The 21,540-nt window shown below is 41.7% G+C and overlaps 1 long non-coding RNA gene across 6 annotated transcripts in view; it reads right to left on the bottom strand.

The window, feature by feature from the left end:
• LOC110353574 (uncharacterized) overlaps positions 1-19,967 on the bottom strand; it is a 164,140-nt gene extending 144,173 nt beyond the window's left edge. For 2 of the 6 annotated variants that reach the window (XR_011808863.1, XR_011808864.1), the window contains exons 1-4: positions 19,585-19,967; positions 14,256-14,394; positions 11,949-12,074; positions 6,063-6,142 (exon numbers count right to left, since the gene is read on the bottom strand). This is a non-coding gene — a long non-coding RNA (uncharacterized lncRNA). Of the gene's footprint in view, positions 1-4,327; positions 5,957-6,062; positions 6,143-9,716; positions 10,757-10,871; positions 12,075-14,255; positions 14,395-19,584 lie in introns of those variants that run through there. The other 4 variants (XR_002404254.4, XR_005265674.2, XR_002404255.4 and 1 more) reach the window with 4 other exon arrangements.
• Between the last annotated feature and the right edge of the window lie 1,573 nt (positions 19,968-21,540).

The raw sequence follows: 21,540 nt of genomic DNA, 5'->3' as shown, positions 1-21,540 counted from the left end.
CCAGGTTTAGAAACAGGAATGATCATTAACCGAAGCTGGAGAGACAACACTGGTTCACAAAGTTTTTCCCAAAGAATTTCCAGTCACACAGTGCAGGGGGTTATACAAAAGAAACACCTGTATCAGCAAATGAGGTGTAGATAAGGAGGAAAACCAATCCATCCACTTTAATATGGGGTGCGAATCTGTTCATTGCTGCATTTTGAGTTGACCCACTATTTGTAATTCCAGCCATTTCTCCTAACCTGACATGAAACAACATCTGTCCCTACAAAAGTAGTGTTGACAGCTAACTTTCACCTAGAGAGCCAACACTTTCACACAAGGAAAGGTTTGGTTGCTGATGAGGACCTATGTACTATGACTAAAAGGCATTCACTCACCCCCCTTAGGGCTGGTGGTGGATTTGACACTTATTTCACAGTTCACACAGACAGCATGCCTTACTTTTGGGTAGGCTATTTTAAAGGGGAAGAAGGAGTTAAGCATTTAACTCCCACACCAAAAAAATGACAGCTGCTTGCATGTCAATGTTTGTTTCAGAATCCATAGGCTCTTTCCTGATCTTTGGGTTTCAACAGCAAGGCACTTCTCACCAGAGGTAACCTTATCAAGGAAAACTCCAAATTAAATGCCAGTAATATCCTGAAAGTCCTGTTTACCAGAAAACAGGACAGATTTTTAAGATACACCCATACAGCAAGCCTCTGAATAACATGAGCACAAGGACAATATAAACGATGAGTTTAAACTGACGGTCCAAACTCTGTTGTATGTCAAATCATTTAACAAGGTCTATCCTAGGTTGTCTATACTTGGCATTGATAATCCGCCTCTAACATACACAAACAAGATCTGCCTAATTTTGGCCAAGCCAACTCACCTGTTATCTTTCCTGCCAATGCCTACAGATTCTTCATGCCTGTAAATCTGTCCTGTAGAAGTCCATAAATGATTTAATGACAATTTGGGGAAGAGGACTTGGATATCCAAACCAGTCCACAAGTTTCAAAGTGACAGGTGCTTTTTTGTGCTTCAAAACTACACCAGCATTCAGCTACAACAGAAAACGGGTGGACAATTTGGACACGCTGGAAACGAGGCACACAGAGCACAGTAATCACGAGCAAAACTGCTACAAGAACATCAGTCACTCTGCCACTCTGGTGGTGTTTATGAAACCTCCCAAGCCCACTATTTTTTGACGGTTAGGGGTAGAGAGGTACAAAGGACTTGAGCGATCATTAGGTTTTAGACACAAGCATCCATCATAGTTAACATAAATGCAATTCCTTGGACATTTTTGAAAAATCTCTCTTTCCCCAAGCAAGGTAACAAACTAGGGGTTCACTTCAGAATGACCCACTCTCTTCCTTCCAACCCCATTGCTTTCCATGTAGCTCAGCTCTTCTGCACCTTGTGCTGCTTGCTTCAGTCTGTAGGACAAATACCATCACACTCAGAGCATTCATTTGTGCTTTGTGGTCATCACTCTGCACAGGACTTCAGTTGCCTTTTCATTAACTCCCAGCAGAACAACACAGCAGATGTTAGTTAGAGAAAATATTTCTTTAAAAACCCTTATACATTGATTTATATAGGAACAAACATGTAATGGGAAGGACTTACAGTATACATCAGTCCCTTACTATTCATTTGTTTATTGCCACTGTCATTAAATATCATCTGATATTACTGTGGTATTTCAAGTATAACTTATTTTTTTGTCATAATCACTGTCTTTTCAAACAATTTGTGGTACTGATGTTTTACATTGGTCTCATGACTAGAGTTATCCACATAATTTGATAAACCTCTCAAAGGTTTGCTATTGAACAAGGTATTGAGGGCTCCAACGTTTTTATAAGACGTGGCTGTGGCTTTGAAAGAACATCAGTGCTTTTGGAGGACATTTGTTAAGCAGGCACTCATAAAAAAAAAAAAAAAAAAAGGTGTGCAGTGATACATTACTGGCACAAGTGTTAGCTCCTGCGTGGAACTGCAGAAATCATTTTATACATACCCTTTTCCTTGGCACAAGGAAAGTATCAGGGCAGGTCAGTCTGAGCTTTCCTATTCTGTATCAATGTGTGGCAATCGTCCAAAAAGGCAGGCTAACAAGCAGCCCAGAACACACTAAATTACAGCTACAGATACATGCAGAGCAGAATCTGGACACAAGCTATGGCTGAAGTTCTGCACAGATCACGCATCGTTCAATGCTACAATTTATTTTCAAACATAACTGAGAAAACATCTCAGTAAATCCAAACCCACCCTCTGGTGTGGGGGTTTCACATTATACCAAGGGCAATCATGCCAGCTCTTCTCTGGGAAATTTGTCAGGTTACTTTCCTACAAAGGGCAGGAAATGTTTTCCTTACAATACAGATTTTTTCCTTACAATACAGAATTATTTTCCTTACAATACAGAATTAGTCCTAGTCCTTCCTAATTAGGATGTGCACAAGTTGGATCTGTGAATCCCCATGTTTTCCTGTGGCCTATTTGCTGGATGCTATCTCAACAACTACTTTAAAATTCACACTCCAGATACTAGTAGGCTACCTTGAATTACATCGACTGCCATAATATCAAGACACAGCAGAGGACAAGTCAGCAGTGTGAGAAGCAGCGGTCTTGGCAGGCCAGCTGTATTGCTGCAAGCAAGGGATTACTGTGCTCTATTGCCAGTTCTAACACCATTTCTCTCTCTCCTTGATCACCATTTCTGCCTTGTGCCTTCTCAATCAGGTTCATTGAGACAGCCCAGAAAGCTAAAACAGACCTTGGGACCATGTCCCCACAACAGAAATCCTACCCTGAGTCAGGTTAGGATGTGGGAGCACACACAACCTCTCCTTAGCCATCAACATGTGTTCAAAAATAAACAGATCTGACTAAGGACCCTGACCTGAGTCTAGGCCGTGTTCAGTCTCCTACCACAGCTCTTATGAAGTGCCTCCAAGCAGTGGCAACTGTGGGTACACCTTCCTTGCACAGGGATTTGTCAAGGTTTTGCATGGATTTTCCTCATGCATGGATTGTTCTGCGTTAACATCTCATCAGTTTGCAAGTCACAGCACACACAAAAAATAAAAATAATAAAAAAAAAAGAAATAAAAACCATGTAGTCCAAGCTTTCAGACTCCACAGGGGATAGGAATTGTCTGAGTACAGAAAAGAAAGCTGCCAACATCATTTAGGAAATTAAGAGTTCTGAATATATTTTTCAAACTGCTTTTAAGCATCTTTAATGTCCAAGAAAGTCAATATAGGCTGGCCAGACAGAAAAGAAAACAAGCAAGCAAAACCCTGGAGAGTATAATAGAAAAGAATTGGGGAAAAAAAATACAGCATAGAAGAAAACAAAAGATGTTTTTACCAAAGAACACTGCACATGAAGGGAAACAACCAGAGAGAAGCCAGGGACAGCGTGCTGCAACAGGACACGCAGCAGGGTAAGAAAAGGAGCAAAGCCGATTTAGGTAGAAAGCTGCATAAAAAGAGAAGTTGCTGTGACTAGGGAATGAATTGAAAGGCCACATGTCAATACAACAGAGCTTCAACATGCTTGCTCAGAACACTACCTGGAACAGAAGATGTAATGTACAGGATATAAATCAGTCCAGTTAAGGGAATAGTGAAATGGGTCACACACTTATTCGTAACTTAAAAGAGCCACTGCTACAGAGGTGTTGCAGCGTTGTGTTTTTGTTTTTTTCTCCAAAATGAAATACAAGTCTAAGTGTGCATATTATGATAAGAAACGTGATGCTCATCAGCTCTTTAGCAGAAACACAGAACCACACACCTTTTTTCTTTAAGGTAGGCAACCAGTACATGCTGTTCCATTCCAGCAGGTATTGCACACCATCAGTACGAGATTCAGCACACAAGACACCTACAACCTACAACTTTTTAATGTGATTTTTTCCCCCCTGCCTTTGGAAGGAGGCAGCTGAATTGCATTTTGCACATTTTACAACTCACCCAAAACTTCCTGGTCAACTGGGCCTACTGATATGCTTTCTTTTTCTCTTACTGTGCCAAATATCCTGCTTTACAGGCAATTAAGAACTTCATCTACAGCTGACTTCGAGCCTGGTCAGCCTCATATATTAAAACCATTCTTGTAACTCTCCCCCCACACACGCACAAAGTAATGACAATGTTATAAAATAGTGGCTGCTTTGAAGGTGACAAAGCAAACAGAACTGACTCATCCATCCACTTATTTTTCTATTCAATATGATTAACTGGCTGTTTGAGTTAAACTTCTTCATCTTTTTTCAAAGGCTTGCAGTGACAAGGATTATCACCACTGAGACTCTCCAGAAATGATTAAGCATTTATTACTGCTCCCTAAAACCCAAATCAACTCTTCCACCACATCTTCATCCCACACACATACGCACATTTGCTAGTATTCTTGCTGGACAGAGGCTTTGGTATGTCCTCAAGTCGTAACAACCACATTATTACTTACAGTTAATTGACAAGAGCAGCACACAAAGTCATTATGACTTTAAAGTATCAACATAGCATAAGAGAAAAAAAATACAATTTTCCAATAAGCAGCTGACCGTAACTTCTGTGAGACTACTGAAATCTTTGTTTCTCTCTAATCACTAAATTTTGGACAGTGTTAGATTTCCCTTTTCATTGTTGTCATTGTAGGATTTCTTTTTGTTTTGATTTGTTTTGTATGTCTCCCTCTTTCTCCTTCACAGAAATACATGCTCCAGTTAAAAAAAATATATATACATTAGCCACAACCATGGGATAGATGATTCTTTTTACAGAAAGTTTCTAAGTCAGTTTATATTTGCATTGCAAATACTGATGGCCCTAAAGAAAATGAAGGGGGAAAACAGAATGTTTCTCCATGAGCAGCAGCAATTCATTACCAAGCAATTAGCTTAGTAATAAGTTCCCATTTCTCAGTTTGGGGTATTTCCTCGAATATTGGTATTATAATTATGACAAAAGTTGAAGGCATAGTACAGTACTCAACTGCTAATAGTCCACAAACAATTTGTCTTCGTGACAGACAGGAGAGGCTCTAATTACACTGAACATTTCAAGGAAAGATTGAATGTTTGCCAGACAACCCTCCATTGATTGCCTTTAAAGCATAGCACTGGACTGCTGAAGGGAAAATACAGATTCTTGGCTCCAGGTAATTAACTTTCATGCTGTTCTCTTCTTAAACCCTAATGAAGCCCCCTTGAAGTCTTCATTACCAAAGGGTATTTGTTAATAAAAGCAGCAGACAACCAGCCAAAGGTCCTATTTCCCCATTCTTTATAAAATTCCCTCTACTACCCATTTCTCAGGACTCAGTAATGTCTTTGAAGTGAGTAATGATGGTCTGAAAAGTGCAAAGGTTGAGGGATACCTAATGAGACAGGACAAAGCAAGAATGAGGAAAAAGCTGGGACAGAAGTGAGACTCAAAAGGAGAGAGTGAGGGTGTTTGACAGAGAGACGAGCAGGAGGAAAGCAAAGGCAGAACCGTGTCAGTATTTTGTGAAATGGCATTATCATGCAGTTAAACTGATGAAGGAAAAAGACCAAATCTTTAGAAATGCAGTAACCTGGCAGCTGAGTCTCGGAGACAGTCAATAAATTAAGTCTAGATTTTGTAAGGTAAGGAATAGGATTCCCAACTGACACTAGTGGCAGAGCTTCCAAGATGCATCTGCTCAGATATTTAAAGTGCTTAGTGTATCTGGCAGGGCTCGCCACAACAAAGACTCCAGTCCAACAACAGTGAATCCTCTTGCTCCAGCCGCAAATAAATATTGTGGCTGAAGCATACCAGCACCTAAGGGAATGTGATCCCTTCTGTTGGCTCCACTGATGACAGCCTTTGGACTGCAGTGACGGGGCCACAATGTTTCCACATATCCTAGAGCTATCCAAAAGCACCAGACTGCTTTTCCACAAGGTTCCTGTGAAGGCACATAATTCTGATCTCTTAATTCCCGAGACAAACATACAAACATTTGCATCAAAAATGTCAACAATATTACAGTTGGAGACTCTGTTGATCAGTACCTGGGTGCAGGAGGAAGGTCAAGATGTGAGGTCTGTTTCCTCTGTCATTGTCCAGTCGGCTGAATCCAAGCCAGGTGCCACTAGCAGAAAGGAATAAATATTTTTGTTATTTCATTTTCATCTATTTCATGCGTTAACGAGTCTTTTCAAGATATTAATCCACATCCTTCCGTGTCCAAAACCTATATCAAGAACAGCAGCTAATCCCTATCCCTTCTTCTTGTATTGGCAAAAAAGTTTGGCATAGGAAGAGCTTCACTTCCATTTTTCAGACAGCTTGTGCCTGTGTAGAAGAATTTCCTCCGGTTCCAAGTTTGCATGCTGAGTTTCTGCTGGCTTCCTGACACACCATGCCCCCATCACAATTTTGGAGAGGCAGCTGTCACATTATAATCTTAACAGTAAATCTTAAAAAGCACATCCTGGAAAGTTATGAAAGGATTCAGATAAAATACCCTCCCTAGTTCTGTGCTGAAATGAACTTCTGGGGACACTAAAAATACGAAGAGATGAAAATCACTCCACGTCCATGAAAAAAAATTTCTGTTTTCCAAACCAGTAAGCATTGCTGCCAAAAGGTGGTTTTGGTAATTTTGTGTTTGGTATTTGTTTGCTGTTTGTTTTTTTTGTTGTTGTTTATTTGGGGGCAGGGGGGTGGGTTGGTTTTTTGTTGTTGTTCTGTATTGTTTTTTTTTGGTGTTTTTGCTTTGGGTTTTGTTTGGTTTTGGTGTTGGTTTGCGTTCTTGTTTTTTGTTTGTTTGTTTTGAAGGGAGAGGGAGAAAAATTGTACTTGATGGTCCAAAAATGGTTCCTATTTGAGTATTTTATTCAGCTCTTGGGAAAGCATCTGAATTCTACACGGCTGAGTGTCTTAGATACTGTGAGGTTCCACATCCTATTATGATATAACAAAGAATGCAATTACTGATTTTCTTTGTTAAGCTTATGCTTATACCTATGGTTTCTATAGCTTGCTGTACTATTTAAGTCTCTCTAAAGCAGGGATTTATCCTTCTAATTTCTGGATTTTTTTCAGTCCAGGCTGTAGCTGTCTTTAATCAGTAGCTTCAAGAGATGTTCATTTACAAGAAAGATTTTTTTTTGGGAGCAGGATGGAGACCAGCATAATCTCTTTCTTTTAGAAATATTTATTAAGAATACAGGCAGACGATTGCATTAAACAGAGTAGAAGCTAAGTAGAAGGCTCCCCAGGGCCCACATTCATGATATCACAGAGACTTGGTGGGGGCAGAGGGCTACCACCCATTCCTACTCTTTCACATAGGGAAAAATGAGGCTGCAACAAGGAAACTCCAAAACACCAAAAGGGATTTTTCATCCCTCAGAAAGACGTTGAAGGGATCCAGAGTTCAGGTAATGTTCTCCTCTGTCCTCCCAAAGACTGGAATCCAAGACGGAATGAACAGATGAAGTGAACGGCTGGCTGGTGCCATGCTCAGAGTTTTGAATTCTACAATCTTGGATGCACTTTTGAGAGACCATGCACATTGACACCAAATGGGGTGCACCTGACCAGGTGGGGCAAGAGCATTCTGGGCATTAAGCTGGCTGGGTTTATTAGCAGAGCTTTAAACTAGATTCAGTGGAGGATATGTACCTCTGAGTGACAGAAAGGAAAAAGGGAACAACAACAGCTTAGGAAGGAACAGGGAAATGCCTGTGAACTGTCACAAAGGAATTAAGGAAGGCTCCTCTAAAAAGGTGATGCAGCTAATAGCCCAGATGAAGTGCCTCTATACCAACGCATGGGAAACATGCATTGGAGGGGTTGGAAACCATGGTGCAATTTGACAAATATGACCTGATTACTGTCATGGACATGTGGTGGGATGAATCACACAACTGGAACACTGGAATCGAGGGCTACAAACTTTTCAGAAGAGATAGGCAGGGAAGGAAAGGCAGGGATGTTGCTCTCTATGGCAGGCACCAAGCTCACAGAGATTTTTCAGTTCAGGACTGTTTGTAGAAGCTGATACAAATTATGAATTATCACAGAACTAGTCTTTGTATCCAAAGCCCGTTATTACTTTGCACCACTTCATTTGGCAGAGGAAATTGAGTTCCCTTCAGAACTGCCTAACCAACAGTGATAAGCCAAAGTATCCATTCCAGATCTTTGACGTTACAGATAGTAGAGAAGTAACTGATCTTCTGATTGCAGAGGAGAAAAAGCTGACCTACAGTGCAAAATGTTGTAGTGTTTTGTAGTTCCCTGTTGAGTTGAACAGGAAACAACCACCAATTAGGGAACAAGCAAATCATTTCAGATCACCATGAAACTACTTTTCTTGAAGTTTTCACTTTGAGAAAAATACAGTAAATTTTACTTTCACACTGGTACTGCAACCAAAACAGATACATTATTCATCTGTCAGTAGCTCCAGTACTACAGCTTTCATAGCAATGCTGAAGATTAAGGAGGCAAAAGGAAGCTAAGTATATGTTGCCATGTGGCATAAGCAATCATAACTACTTATTTATTTGGATTTTTTCTCCTTGTATTGGGTTTATGTGGCAAGGGTTTGGTAACAGAGGGCTTCAGGGCTGGCCTCTGAGAGTGTGAGAAGAATCCAGAAGCTGCCCCATCTTAGGTAAGGGCCGGTTTCTGCCACCTCCAAAGGGACCTGCCACTGGCCAGAGCCAAACCAGTAAAAGATGTTTGCACCTCTGGGAGAGCACATTTAGGAAAGGCGGAAAAAAATAATCTGGCCAACAGCAGCTGGGAGAGTGAGGAGTGAGAAGCAGCCCTGCAGCCCCCCAGGTCAGGGCAATGCAGGAGGTGCTCCAGGCAGGCAGCAGCAGTTCCCCTGCGGGCTGTGCAGGGAGAGGCCCCTGGTGGAGCAGGCTGTCCCCCTGCAGCCCATGGGTCCCACATGGAGCAGATCTCCACGCTGCAGCCCCCCCATGGGTGGAGGAGCCCCCGGTGGAGCAGGTGGATGTGGCCTGGAGGAGGCTGCGGCCCATGGAGAGCCCCTGCAGGAGCAGGCCCCGGGCCGGAGCTGCAGCCCGTGGAGAGGAGCCCACGCAGAAGCAGGGGGCTGGGGGGAGCTGCCGCCCAGCCGTGGCGGACCCGTGCTGGAGCAGTTTGCTCCTGGGGGATGGATGGATGGACCCCATGGGACGGAGACATGTGGGAGCAGTGCTTGAAGAGCTGCAGCCTGTGGGCAGGCCCCACAGGCTCAGTTTGGGAAGGACAGCATCCCGTGGGAGGGACCCCATGTGGAGCAGGGGCAGAGAGGGACCATGAGGGAGCAGCAGAGACAAAGCACTATGGACTGACTGCAGCCCCAGTTCCCCATTCCCCTGGGCCGCTTGTGGGGAAGAAGATGGTGGATAGGGGGAAGGTGGTTTTAGTTTGTCGTTTTGTTTCTCCCTGCTCTAGCTTGTTAGCAAGAGGTAATAAATTTCATTAATCTCCCTACCCTGTTTTGCCCACCACGATAATTGTTGAGGTAAGGACAGGGAGATCGCTCAACCCTTGAGCCCTTTTTATCACATTTTCTCCCCCTTTCCCTTTGAGGAGGGGGAGTGAGAGAGCAGTTGCTGTGGAGCTCAGCTGCCCAGCTGAGTAAAATCACCACACTCCCTGATCTTTTACAACAAGACACAAGACAGTGCCACTGGCAGCTAATGAAAAATCCTCTTCAGCAGCAGAGACACTTGCAAAGAGGCAGAAGCCTTTGCACTCCTACACTCGAAGTCCCAAGTCTTAATACCGTTCTCCAGGTGTAAAAATGAAGTAGTTTCACATTTATCGTTGTGGGGCACATCAGCGAGATAATACAAGTTGATAGGAGATGCAGCAACCCCATAGTCACACTTCCCAGTGGATCCATCTATGCCACAACTCATTGCAGCAGGGACAGTGGCAAGCAAACATTCAGTTTTTGGAAAATGTTTTCACCAGGTTGGTTGTAGATGGTTTGTGCCTTCCCTCAAGGACATACTTTCATTAGCTATCTGTATATCAGGCCCAGGGATAATGGGAATGGAAAACACCAGTCAATCTACTATTCCCTTCTCTTCTATTCAGGTTCTTATATCTACGTTCATCACTGCAATACTCTAATGCTTTCCAGTAGGGCATGAAGTGATATGACTAACATCTGTAACGTCTCGGTGTCCTCATTCCCTCCCCAGGGGTAAAACCATGTGCAGTGGAGTGTTTTGTTTTATTAGACGCAGACTGCTATATATTTTGTTAGGAGGGACAAGGTCAAACACATGCACTTTTCACACAGCACAGAAGGTGCTTTGGTTTGTGTTGGTCCTAGCTCCTGTGGGAGTTCAACCCACAGACCTAAGCCAGGCTCAAGAAAGCTTTGTCTTTATGTAATTTCTAGTCTTACTGCTGTGACTATGGTCACAATAGACACCTACAGGTCTATCATCAAATCTTCACTACTTCTGTAGTAAAAGGACACAGGATTTCTGGTGTTGTGTTACCACAGGAAAAGATCAAGGGCAACTGGCAATAGAGAAGAAATAGGATGAGAAAGAATTGTGATCTTACTACTAAATTCAGCATTTGACTAAGCTCAGGGAAAAAAAAAAAAAAAAAAAAAAAAGGAGAGTAAGGCCTGTTTCTTTCTTAACAGATTGGGCCACCTCAGTGACCACTGCATTCATGATCTCTCCATACAGGACCATGTACCTGAAATAAGTTCTACCTGGAAAACATAATAGAAAAGAAGCAGTCAAAAAAACAGCCAGCAGGGAAGTGATTTTCACTTCCATCTTTCCTCACAAAATAATAATAAAAAAAGCTAGGCATTTCCACAGGGCTATTCTGTTCTTCCTTTATGCCTTCCCAAAACAGAGACCAAGTATATTAAGACCAGCATGCTTTCATGTTCTACATGTCTCTGCTTCTTCCTTCATTTGCTGATGCCTCCAGTCACAAACCATGACATTTAATACCATTTCATTTCCTAACAGAAACACTGACTTGTAACTTTGCTCCCTAAAAAGAGCAAGCCATCAAACATCTTTTTTTTAAATAAGTTTTTGCAGGACTTGATCCTAACATACTTCATTACAAAACAAGGGCAAAAATCTAGCTGTTTCCTAAGGGTTTACTATCAACACAAAAAACCCGGTGAGATTTAAAAACAAAGGCAAGTGAAGCTGACCCATTTTCAGATGTTAAAATAAAGCACCAGCACCCTCTATCAGGATATTTCAAGCACTGGCAACAGAACAGTGATTTATACTGAACAGAAAATATGCTTTTAGTAGATATTTAGTATGTACTGCAATTGTTGCAAGTCTGCTTTAATTAAAAGTGCTATTTCTGTTTTAAATTTGATACGAACCACTAGCATTCAGAGCTCTGTTTTACACAGATATTCTTGAGAGCTGTAGAGCAAATTGTTATGCAGTATCACTCAGATAAAGGCCTGCAATAAGAGAAGTGATAATGAAGACAGCAGCTGTTACTAAATTACAAAAACAAGACAGATTTGTTGGCAAACACTAACAATCTGGAAAACTTTTTTGCAAGTTCAACACTTCTGCAAAAAGTCCCTATTTGGGTTCCTTCAGTGGAGTGAGATGGCACCAGTGAAGTTGCTTCCCAGCAGACTTATGGCCTTGCTAACACAACCTGCTACTGCTCAGGCTGATCCACTTCACAGAGGAGGTAAGTAACATTCATCCTCACATTCCATGCAATGACCTTTTTTTTTCCCCCCAATGGAAAGATATTGCACCATAAGGAAGCATTCCAGGAAAAAAAAAAAAAAAGAAAAGCTGGACATCCAGCACCCTCACTTTCCTAAATGATAGGTGCCACGCAGTCAGTAGCGGAACAAACTTGTGTATTATTACTTATCAAAATCCTTAACTACTGGAGGAACAAACCTTCTTGTGTACCAAATGGCAGAGTTTTTCCACCAGCTCCTTGCTTCTGAACCATTAAATAACCATCAGAGTAGCAGCTCCCAGTCACTAGAGACCCGTGCCAGGTTTCAGGAAGTCTCCTTCCACCTGAAAGAAAGGAAAGAGGTTTCGTAGCCATTCTTCCAGGTTGCAACTACTCTCATGCCACCGGCTTCCTTAAAGCATTGGTGAATTAAACAACTGGATGGATCCTTGAGATTTCCAGTCCACTCTGGTTATGTGATGCATGCATTTTATCCTTCACAATGACCTCATGTTGTCAGGGAATTTCTATATTGAAACTAATCAATTCATGCATTTGCTAATGCATTATATGAAAGGGCATAGTGTAGCACAACTGCTTATCCAGGAGGAATCCCAAACATTGCCAGGCTTTTCAACTATGTGCAAGTGTAAAACATGAATTTTGAAGACTGTTTTATCTGTCTCTTACCCCCCCCTTCTAGCATGTGGCCAGGTACGTCCTTCTCTCCTAAAAGGAAGCCTCAAGAGCTGCATATTTTTCTTTCACTGTTATCATCATTAAACTGACATTGCTCAAAACTCTGCTTGGTGTCATGAAAGTTCAAGAACCCTTGCTGAAAAAAATTGCAGCTGCCTCTTCTATGAAGCTCTGGGGCAAGGTTACCAGGACTACTGAAATGGAAAGCGCTGCAGTATGCTTTGAGAAAAGAGGCCAGGGAAATCAACCCAAAACAGTTCATTACTGTTGTATCTGTTCTCAGTTGACACTCAGTAAAAAGCAATACAGAGGAGTTATGGAGAAATGTCGTGCATGTTTTTAATATGCAGATTGATATAGGATGCAAAGTCAATGAAAGATGCATTCCACACTGAAGCACCTTAACTGGAGCTTTGCTCCACATTTAAATAAAGCTTCACTTCCTACTTAAGTAGTTTCTAGTCCAAAAGAGGGCAAAATTTGCACCTCTGCACAGAAGAGCCATTCCATTTGGGGGAAAAAAGGCATTTTACATATGTGTATGGTACTGTGGTACCTTACGTTATAGGGATCTTATAATAAGGGAACTTTTAAGTTGCCAAAGCAACTCAAGACTTCTAATAATAATGCATACGTTGAGCCTCAAAAGTGGAGGACAAGTATGGTACTGTAGTAATGTCACTAGTTTCAGGGGGACAACCACCTATCTTGGAACAATAGGGTTATTAGTACAACTTACTGGACCCTTCTGCATAAAACCATACCAAAGGAAGAGAAAGAGTAAACCGTAACAGGCCAGAAATTCAAATATTGGTGAAGATGTGCACGCTACTTTATCATGTTTCTTCACTGAGATTACAAACAGCAAAGATACTCAAAGGTAGAAAAAGACATTGCATACTACAGCATATAGCATAAAGTTCTCCACCATAAACAAAAATTTTCTCATTGCCGAGAAAAGTTGTTCTGTTTTATGTTAGATTTTATATCAAGTGGCACTTCTTGCAAAAGAAAGTTGTTTCAGAAAAAAAAAGAATCTTTAGAAAAGATAGTTCTGTAACAAAGAGAGAAGTGGAATAGATAATACTCATATGCAGCAGGTATAAAAAGATGTAGAAGGAGAAAAAAGACAAAGCTTCCTTAGCTTTTCTCAGGGTGGCAATAGGACAACACTAACCAAGGAGAAAAGGATCAGTTGACATTTGCACAATATTTAATTTCTTCAAATATTTGCTAAAATGCAATTAAAAAAAAAAAAAGCAACTGTGAAACAATGATACTCAATATAAAAATACTTACCTGTGCTCTAATAACATGAAAATTATATCTAGTCTTCTATCAGAAGAAGAGATAAGACATACACTTACTTGTCTCCTTCTATGTTAACCTCCCTTAGCAGCTGTCTCCTACCCAAAATCAGGTCATAGTGTTCAGAACCAGTATTGCATACAGCAATATCTCACCAGATCTGTTTTCATCAATCGAGAGCCCACACTGTCTAATCACATTCTGGAATAGAACAGCTCCAGTGGAAGAACTGCTTTCTTCTGGGTGCGTAACATGGGATTCACAAACTTGCCCAACCATGTAATTGCCTGATGGACTCCTTCTAGTCTTTTGGGAATGTAACATGTTTACTAATAATCACGGAGGACCACTGTCTGCCTTCACTGACATTCATTCAGTCCTAATGAAGCCAAGGAGACCTGCACAGCCTGTCATTCTATCTGGATTGTAGATGAGAAGACACTAGAAACTTATCCTTTGAACACAGGCAAAATACAGAGATCAGATTAAGTAAGGGCACGTTTTTCCAAATGCCTTACCCAAACAAAGCACGGAATACGAAGTAGCTGAGCATCTGAGGCAACAGTCAAAGATCAAAAATTCTGGTCCTGGTTCTGCTACAGACACCGTGCAAATGGAGACCTGTTCCTTGAACTTGATGCAACTTGGTCTCCCCAACTGCAAAAGAAGAGCAAAAAGTACTTGTTTAGCAGGGGAGCTGTACGCATTTGGATACCAGGGTTCCCAAAACTTTAATTAGATTCAACTGTTGCAGTTAGGAGACACTCAAAGGATTTCAGCAGAACTTTTTACAACAATCTTGCAGCATACTTCCTATACGTGAATATAGGAAATTAGTGAAAGTTTGCTAAGTGCTTAAAATTTCTGGGCAAGTGTTATATAAATGCAAACAATTACTGCTACAGCATATCCATCCTGAGAGAATACAATGACATTTCTGGAGCTGTTCTGGGAGCTGAGGTGAATAACAGACATTTCATAATTTACCGTAAGATGTTCCTTTATCTTTAAAGAACAGCAACAAGAGAAAAAAAATAAACTTATATTTTCTTAAAGCACACAGTATTTTCCTAAATACTAGAGAAAACTGTTACAAACTAGAACAGCTCCAATAGAATAAGCTGGGGGTTCAGCAATTGAAGATGGCAACTGAACAACAGTATTTGATAAAATTACCAGTGTTGATAATGGGAGCAATATGCAGGACTAGCAGCATTTAAAAACAAACAAATGAACAAAACTTTTGAAGATTATTCCATCAATATTTTCTGGGTAAGTACAGCTGCATCTGATGTTCTTGCAGGAATAAATAGCTTTCACTCAGTCCTTCAGGAAATCACAAGTTTGTTTGGCACAGGAACAGCGAGTGGCACCCCCAGCAAAACACGAAGGGAAGCTGATGGAGGGTGACATGCCTTCAAGGATGTAGGCATGGCCTCTCTCTGAACTGGGACAGCCCAGCATGTACAGAAGCAAGAGCTTGCTTTTTGAGAGTCTCTGGCTCCTCCTTATCAGCTTCCAGTTCAAACCTGACACAAACACTTCACCTGCTGGGGCACCTGATGAAGCAGTCTTTCCTGGCTGTTGCTACACAAAGAGCTGTCCTCCCAAAACTCTTTCCTCCTCACTGCAAGCACTCAAACTGCCTCTACAGGTGCAGTCACCCCCTAAACTCCTGATCTCTGTCAGTCACAGCACTGGAAAACACACAGGTGTGGCTGTGCCATGTATTGAGGACCTGCGGCACCACACTTGCCACAGAGTAGATCTCAAAGCCCTCCTTTTTTTTTTTGTGGGAGCCTTCTGGGGTGGAGGGCTCTGGTCACCTCCAAGATCTTCTGAATGCCTGTGAAGGTTGTGCTCTGCACAGGGCAGGCGGCAGGCCATTTTCTCACCCTCAGATTTTCTTTATGAGTAACTCTGCACTCAGCCAGAGACAGGCCTTATTTCAGGCCTACTCGCTCCTAAGAGAAGCACAGCAACATAGATGAATCATAGAATGGCCTGGGTTGAAAAGGACCTTAAAGATCATATAGTTTTAACCCTCCTGCCCTGGGCAGGGTTGCCAACCACTAGAGCAGGCTGCCCAGAGCCACATCCAGCCTGGCCTTGAATGCCTTCAGGGATGGGGCATCCACAACCTCTCTGGGCATCCTGTTTCAGTGCCTCACCACCCTCTGAGTGAAAGACTTTCTCCTAATATCTAACCTGAATTTCCCTGTCTTAGTTTAAAACCATTCCCTATCACTACCAAGACATGTGAACTGGCGTTCCCGCTCCTGTTTATACGCTCACTTCAAGTACAGGAAGGCCGCAACGAGGCCTTTCCGGAACCTTCTCTTCTCCAAGCTGAACAAGCCCATGCCTTGCTACCCCATTTGGCTGGAAGCCCCCCATGCCTGGTGTTTTCTCTCTTCTGCCCCCACAAAGAGGAGCCCCATCCCATCCCACACCATATTCCTGCCAGAGACCACAGCCCTCTCCAGCTATAATGACCCAGACCAGTGAAACCTGTGCAAAACATGGAGACTGGCCATGCTCTCCTCAACCACAGCGAGCCCACAGCTCCCAGCTGGGCTGGGAAAGCCCCCTCCCTGGGATGGGCACAGCCTGAACCCTGTCCTAAGCCGCTGGGCTTGAGGGGCTGCTTCAGCCACTGCCCCCAAACCCCAACAGTTCCTGATATCCCAGGTCCAAGCCCCATACCTCCTCTATTTATGGCCCCTGGGGGCTCTCAGTGTGCTTCATTTCCCAGTCCTTGCTCTAAAGGCCACTGCTGGCATGCAAAGCATGAGGGTTATTTCTGCTAAATAATAATGAAAAAAAAAAAGTGTGCATCTGTTCCTCGTTACTGTGCCCTCATGTGTTTCCATCCAGAGCTAATTCATCTGCATAGTTTCCATCACCCATGGTGCAGCTTCTCTGGTGTTTGATGTCTGTGAGCATGTCAAGCCTCCCTCCAGCCCCTCAAACACACACAAGTACACAGCTCCCAGCCATCACCCAACTCATAAATAACGCTTGGCCACAGACATCGTGACAACTAGAAGGTCAGTCCCTACTATGCTAAAGACTGAATTTTGCCCCATGGCTTGCCAAGTTTTTGTCCTCGGGGTCAGGCAGATCACACAGCCCCAGTAGCAGTGGAGCAGGGAGCCAGGTGCTTCCAGATGCAGGGATGCTACAGCCCCAGAGGAGACTTGTTGCACATTGGCTCTGTCTTTAGAAAAAAATCTGCAAAACTTCCTTCTGTCACACTGCTTTCCTGGCATAACAGAAATGACATTCTCTGTCTGGGATCCCTCTGGTATTAACAGCAACAAACACTCACTGAAGTAAATGAATGCCCAGAAAAATAAACATATCTCCCAGAGCACTGCTCAAGAAACCCACACACTTCTGTAGCCCAAGGCCAGGATTTTTAACCTTTAGAAAGTCCACAGGGACCATGAAGTCCAGTCGGTGTTTTATAGCAGCTACTGAATTCCTTATAGAAGTTACTCAGACAGTGCAATAACAAGTTCTGTAGCTGCTGAAAGGTACACAGTGCTTTAAATATTATGGACCAAGAGAGCAAGTAGCTTTGCTAACCAATTAGGAGATAGCTGTAAATTATACTCACTATATAAAGTGTGAATACAGTCACTAAAAAGCAGCGATAGTTTTCCCTTCGTCTAGCACCCAGCACACTGCCAGTGTGGGGCTAAATCCCAAGGCTTTTCACTGAATATTTATTCTGTAAACATGCAGGACAATCACAGTGATTGGATTCTTGCATTGGGAGAGGAGAGAGAGAGTGGTGGGAAAAATTGGCATTCCTCACTAAGCTTATTTTAAGACAACCATTTTCCATCTGGGATCATTCTCATCAACATGTCTTCTCTCTCTCCATTTCCCATTAAAAAGAACTGGGAATGAACAAGAAATTTGTTTAATCATCTTCTGTGATATCAGCTGAATTCTAATGCTGTTTGATTACAGCTAGTCACAAAAATGTCAAGTGCATTTCCATTTAGAGTGCTTGCTTAAACAGCCGTGCAAATGGGGACCACCCGAAAATCAGCATACATCATGAGAGATTTGAGCTTCCTTATGGTGTATACTTGTTTCAATCCACTCTCTTGCTCTTTAAAATAATGCATTTTCACAGCACATCATTTCCCTAAATGAGCATGATACATCACTGCTGCAGATTGACTCATGAGGCCCATTAATAAAGGCCAGGGGTTCTCAGCAGCTTTCCTCTTTGGGAAGGTGTTATCTTACTGTCTAAGTTTGTAATGAAAATGACGCTCTTAACTTGTGCCCACCCCACTATTCCAGCTCCCCCTGTCAATTTGGTTCGAGGTTTTCATTGCCCGGGCAGTAGCATCATGTTGGAGAATAAATAATGTATTATTCCTTTCTCTAAGTAAGTAGCTATTCATTTCAAATGCAGCAAATATGCTCAAAGTGAAATGGTTACCCTTGTCATATGGGATTCACCACTTATAAAACATCTCTGCCCTGAGCTTCAGACCTACTCTGTAATTCCTAATATTACACTACTTCACAATGCATTATCAGTGTTAGACAAGAAATACTAATATTCAGACAGACCCTGATTTTGTGCATTCAGTTTTCCCACATTTGCTTGCTTTCCAAAAAATTAGTAGGGCTGATCAGAAAATTGGGCTGGAGACTAAAACAAGATATGCAAGGGAAGAAAAAAAAAATCTCAGTTTGATACAATGTTGTCTATAAAACTGGTTGGGGGTACCACTTCTTTCAGTTTGAAAAAAAAATAATGTATTTTTTATGACAAAATTGTGATGAAAATAACATTAAACAGTTTTATTTAAAAATCTGAGGAGTATAGTATTTTGTACAGGATCAAAGCACATTCTGACAGCCTGGAAGAGTAATATCTTAGATACTAATTATCTGATTGAGACTGGGAATTTCAGAAGTCCCTATAGGGATCAAAAGATCATGTAGACATTCACTGAGAACTGGACACCTGATTCACTGATTGCTTAAATTGGATTATTAAGTGTCAAGCATACTTAACTGAATTGATCAGACAAGTGTTTTGGCTCATACAACAAAGAACTTTGCAGATGATAAAAAATTATTAGTTTTCATGATTCTATTAATTATTGCATTTTGTGGTTTCCTTTCCTATTTCAATTTGGGTCTGTTCATTATTGAAAATGGTATACAAGAAATAATCCGTGCTTTAAAGGCTTAGCAAACCTTCCTACACAAAGCTTCACTAAAATTCTAGAATCATTCAACATGCTGTATCATACTTTCAGCCAGCTGAAAACTATTATAGAAACGGTATTTCTCATGATGGTACTTCCACTTCCTCTTCTGGTCAAAATTAGGAAGTGCACAGATATTTTCCAATCCTTTCAAGTTTAACTCGGCACTTCTGAATCCTTGAACATTTCAACAGGCCCAACCTGGGGTCATTTACCACAGCTCCTCCACAGCTGTTAGCACACAGAGCATATCAACTATTGGGTCTTCACAACATACCTCTTTTTGCACATAATAGTAGCTCCCCAAACAACTCAGTCCAAATATAAAACGGGAGAGACATCTAGAAACATCACATCTGTTCTTATACATTTCATTATCAAGAACTGTACCTCAAACATAAGCCAAGTGGGCTTTAGCTCATTTTTGGACATGATGTGCTTTTAATGTCATCTTAGATAATTTAAACGTAGCTATTGCATTTAATACAGGGAGGTATTAAAATAAGGAATGCATAGAGATGTTAGTTTAGGAGCAAGCTTTAAGTAAATGAAAACTCTAAAAGAACCTAGAATAAAAGCCGAATACCAAAAGAGTACTTACAGGTATACAGCGTTGCTGCAACAGGAATAACAAAGCAGGAGGCTCTCTTTTGTGACTTCCACAGAATCAATTAAAATAAAAAATTCAGAAAAAAATTGCCCGGATGCTGGAGAGGGGAATAAGCCCCAAACCCTAAGATTTAACTAGTTAATTGGACACGCTTTCTTAGGTCTAGATTAGATTCCCCAGCCTTATTCTCACTTACAATTCCCTAAAGTCTGCTAAAGTTTCAGATCTAGTCTTGTCTGATAGAGTTCAAATTAATAATAGTATCTTGAAAACACAAGAGGTTTGACCAACTTTGCAAAAGGCCAGCCTAATAAATGAAAGGTGCACTAGGTCAGTCAGACCTGCAAACCACATTGCCATGCACACCTGCAGGCTATATTGGACTCAGGAGAGGAGTAACCAGATAATTAGAGAGACTGACATTTAACTGCAGGTTGAAGTAATTAGGGATCAGGAAAAATAAAAGAAGGACTTTCTAAAGCTTACATTGTTGCACATATTGCCTAGGGTTTAAGGAGAAGAAAACTTGACACCCTCTGATGAAGGCAAGATTTCCAGATATAGACAGAACTAACTTGTAATGTTTCAATTCAGATCTGAAATTCTTGAATTTTTTAAGTGCCACAGCTGGTAGCCTGGTTTGAACATGCATCCAAATGAGCAGCAAAAAAAGTTCACAGCAACAAAACCAGACTTTAATGTATCTCCATATATTGAATACGCAGTAATAATATATGGTATCACCCAGTGTATCACCCAAGCAATAAAAAGAGAACACACCTGGCAACAGCCTTTACTCTGTGTTTGCTCCTCACGTCGTTCTACACACTTTGTCCAAGCAGAAGGCAGCAAATAGGTCAAAATCCCAATCTGATCTTTATCATTCTGCTTCCTAGCCCTCTTCCATAATGTTTTATAACCAAGCATCAGCCACAAATGGTGAGCAGATTTCCCTTCTGCTGGGGCTGAATGTGTTGCAGTAAGTACCAGCAAGGAAAGACACAGAGACACTGAGACTCTGTCCAAATAGATTAAAACCTGGAAAGCCATGTTATGTGAGAGATGTATTGATTCTGAGGATTTCAGCTACATTTTATGCTGCAGAGCCACAGGCAGGAGCTGAACCACGGCGCATTGGCACCAAACCTGAAACTTGTCTCTTTAACTTTAATTGAACATCCAGCAGTAAAAAAAAAAAAAAAAGGAAATGCAAAAAAACAGATAAAAGTGGACTGTATAAAAGATGATTAATTGTTTAGTAAGTACTGCAGCTGCATAGAAATGGTGTGTGCTAAACAGCACTCCACTTAACCTCCTCGTAAAACCCTCTCCATGGAATTGGGATAAAATACAATTGCCCAAAAATGCAGCATATTGTTATAAAGCCTCTCTCTTCATTAAAGAAGCTGAAGTATAGATAATAACTGCTCTCCTGGATAAATTACTGCTGAGAATTGATCAGACTCAGGATGGAAGGACGGGCATGGAGTTTTTCTCCTCTTAGCAGTTTTCTTTGCTTAGAAACAAGCTACTGTCCTGAGCTCCTGACTAAAACAGTGTGTCAGACTGTATCGCAGTTACCCCAAAAGGGCAGTGCACATTTCCTGTAACTTTTGCATGCTTTTGGCTGTGGGAAGAGCCCGAGAGCCCACCTCCACATGAAGGACACCTGCCTGGAATGAGAAAGTGAGAGCAAGACCCCCTGTCGCGTGTTCGGTTACCCTCTATTTGTAATGCAAAGATCTGTAATAAGAGCCATCTGTCTTGCACAAAACCTCCCTACACTGAACACTTTTACTGAGGGCCCCCAAATGGATGACCAACTGAGACTTATCCCGAGGCAGTCTGCAGATGAGAAGAAAAGATCTGGATTAAAGAGGCACTTCCCAGGATGCCTGCTGAATGGTTTTAGGAAACAGGCCAAGACGCTGAAGCCATTATTCACCA

This window comes from Anas platyrhynchos, chromosome 4, assembly GCF_047663525.1.
Source record: "Anas platyrhynchos isolate ZD024472 breed Pekin duck chromosome 4, IASCAAS_PekinDuck_T2T, whole genome shotgun sequence".
Lineage (NCBI taxonomy): Eukaryota > Metazoa > Chordata > Aves > Anseriformes > Anatidae > Anas > Anas platyrhynchos.
Note: the sequence above shows the minus strand (reverse complement) of the source record. Positions and strands in the feature narration are given on the sequence as shown.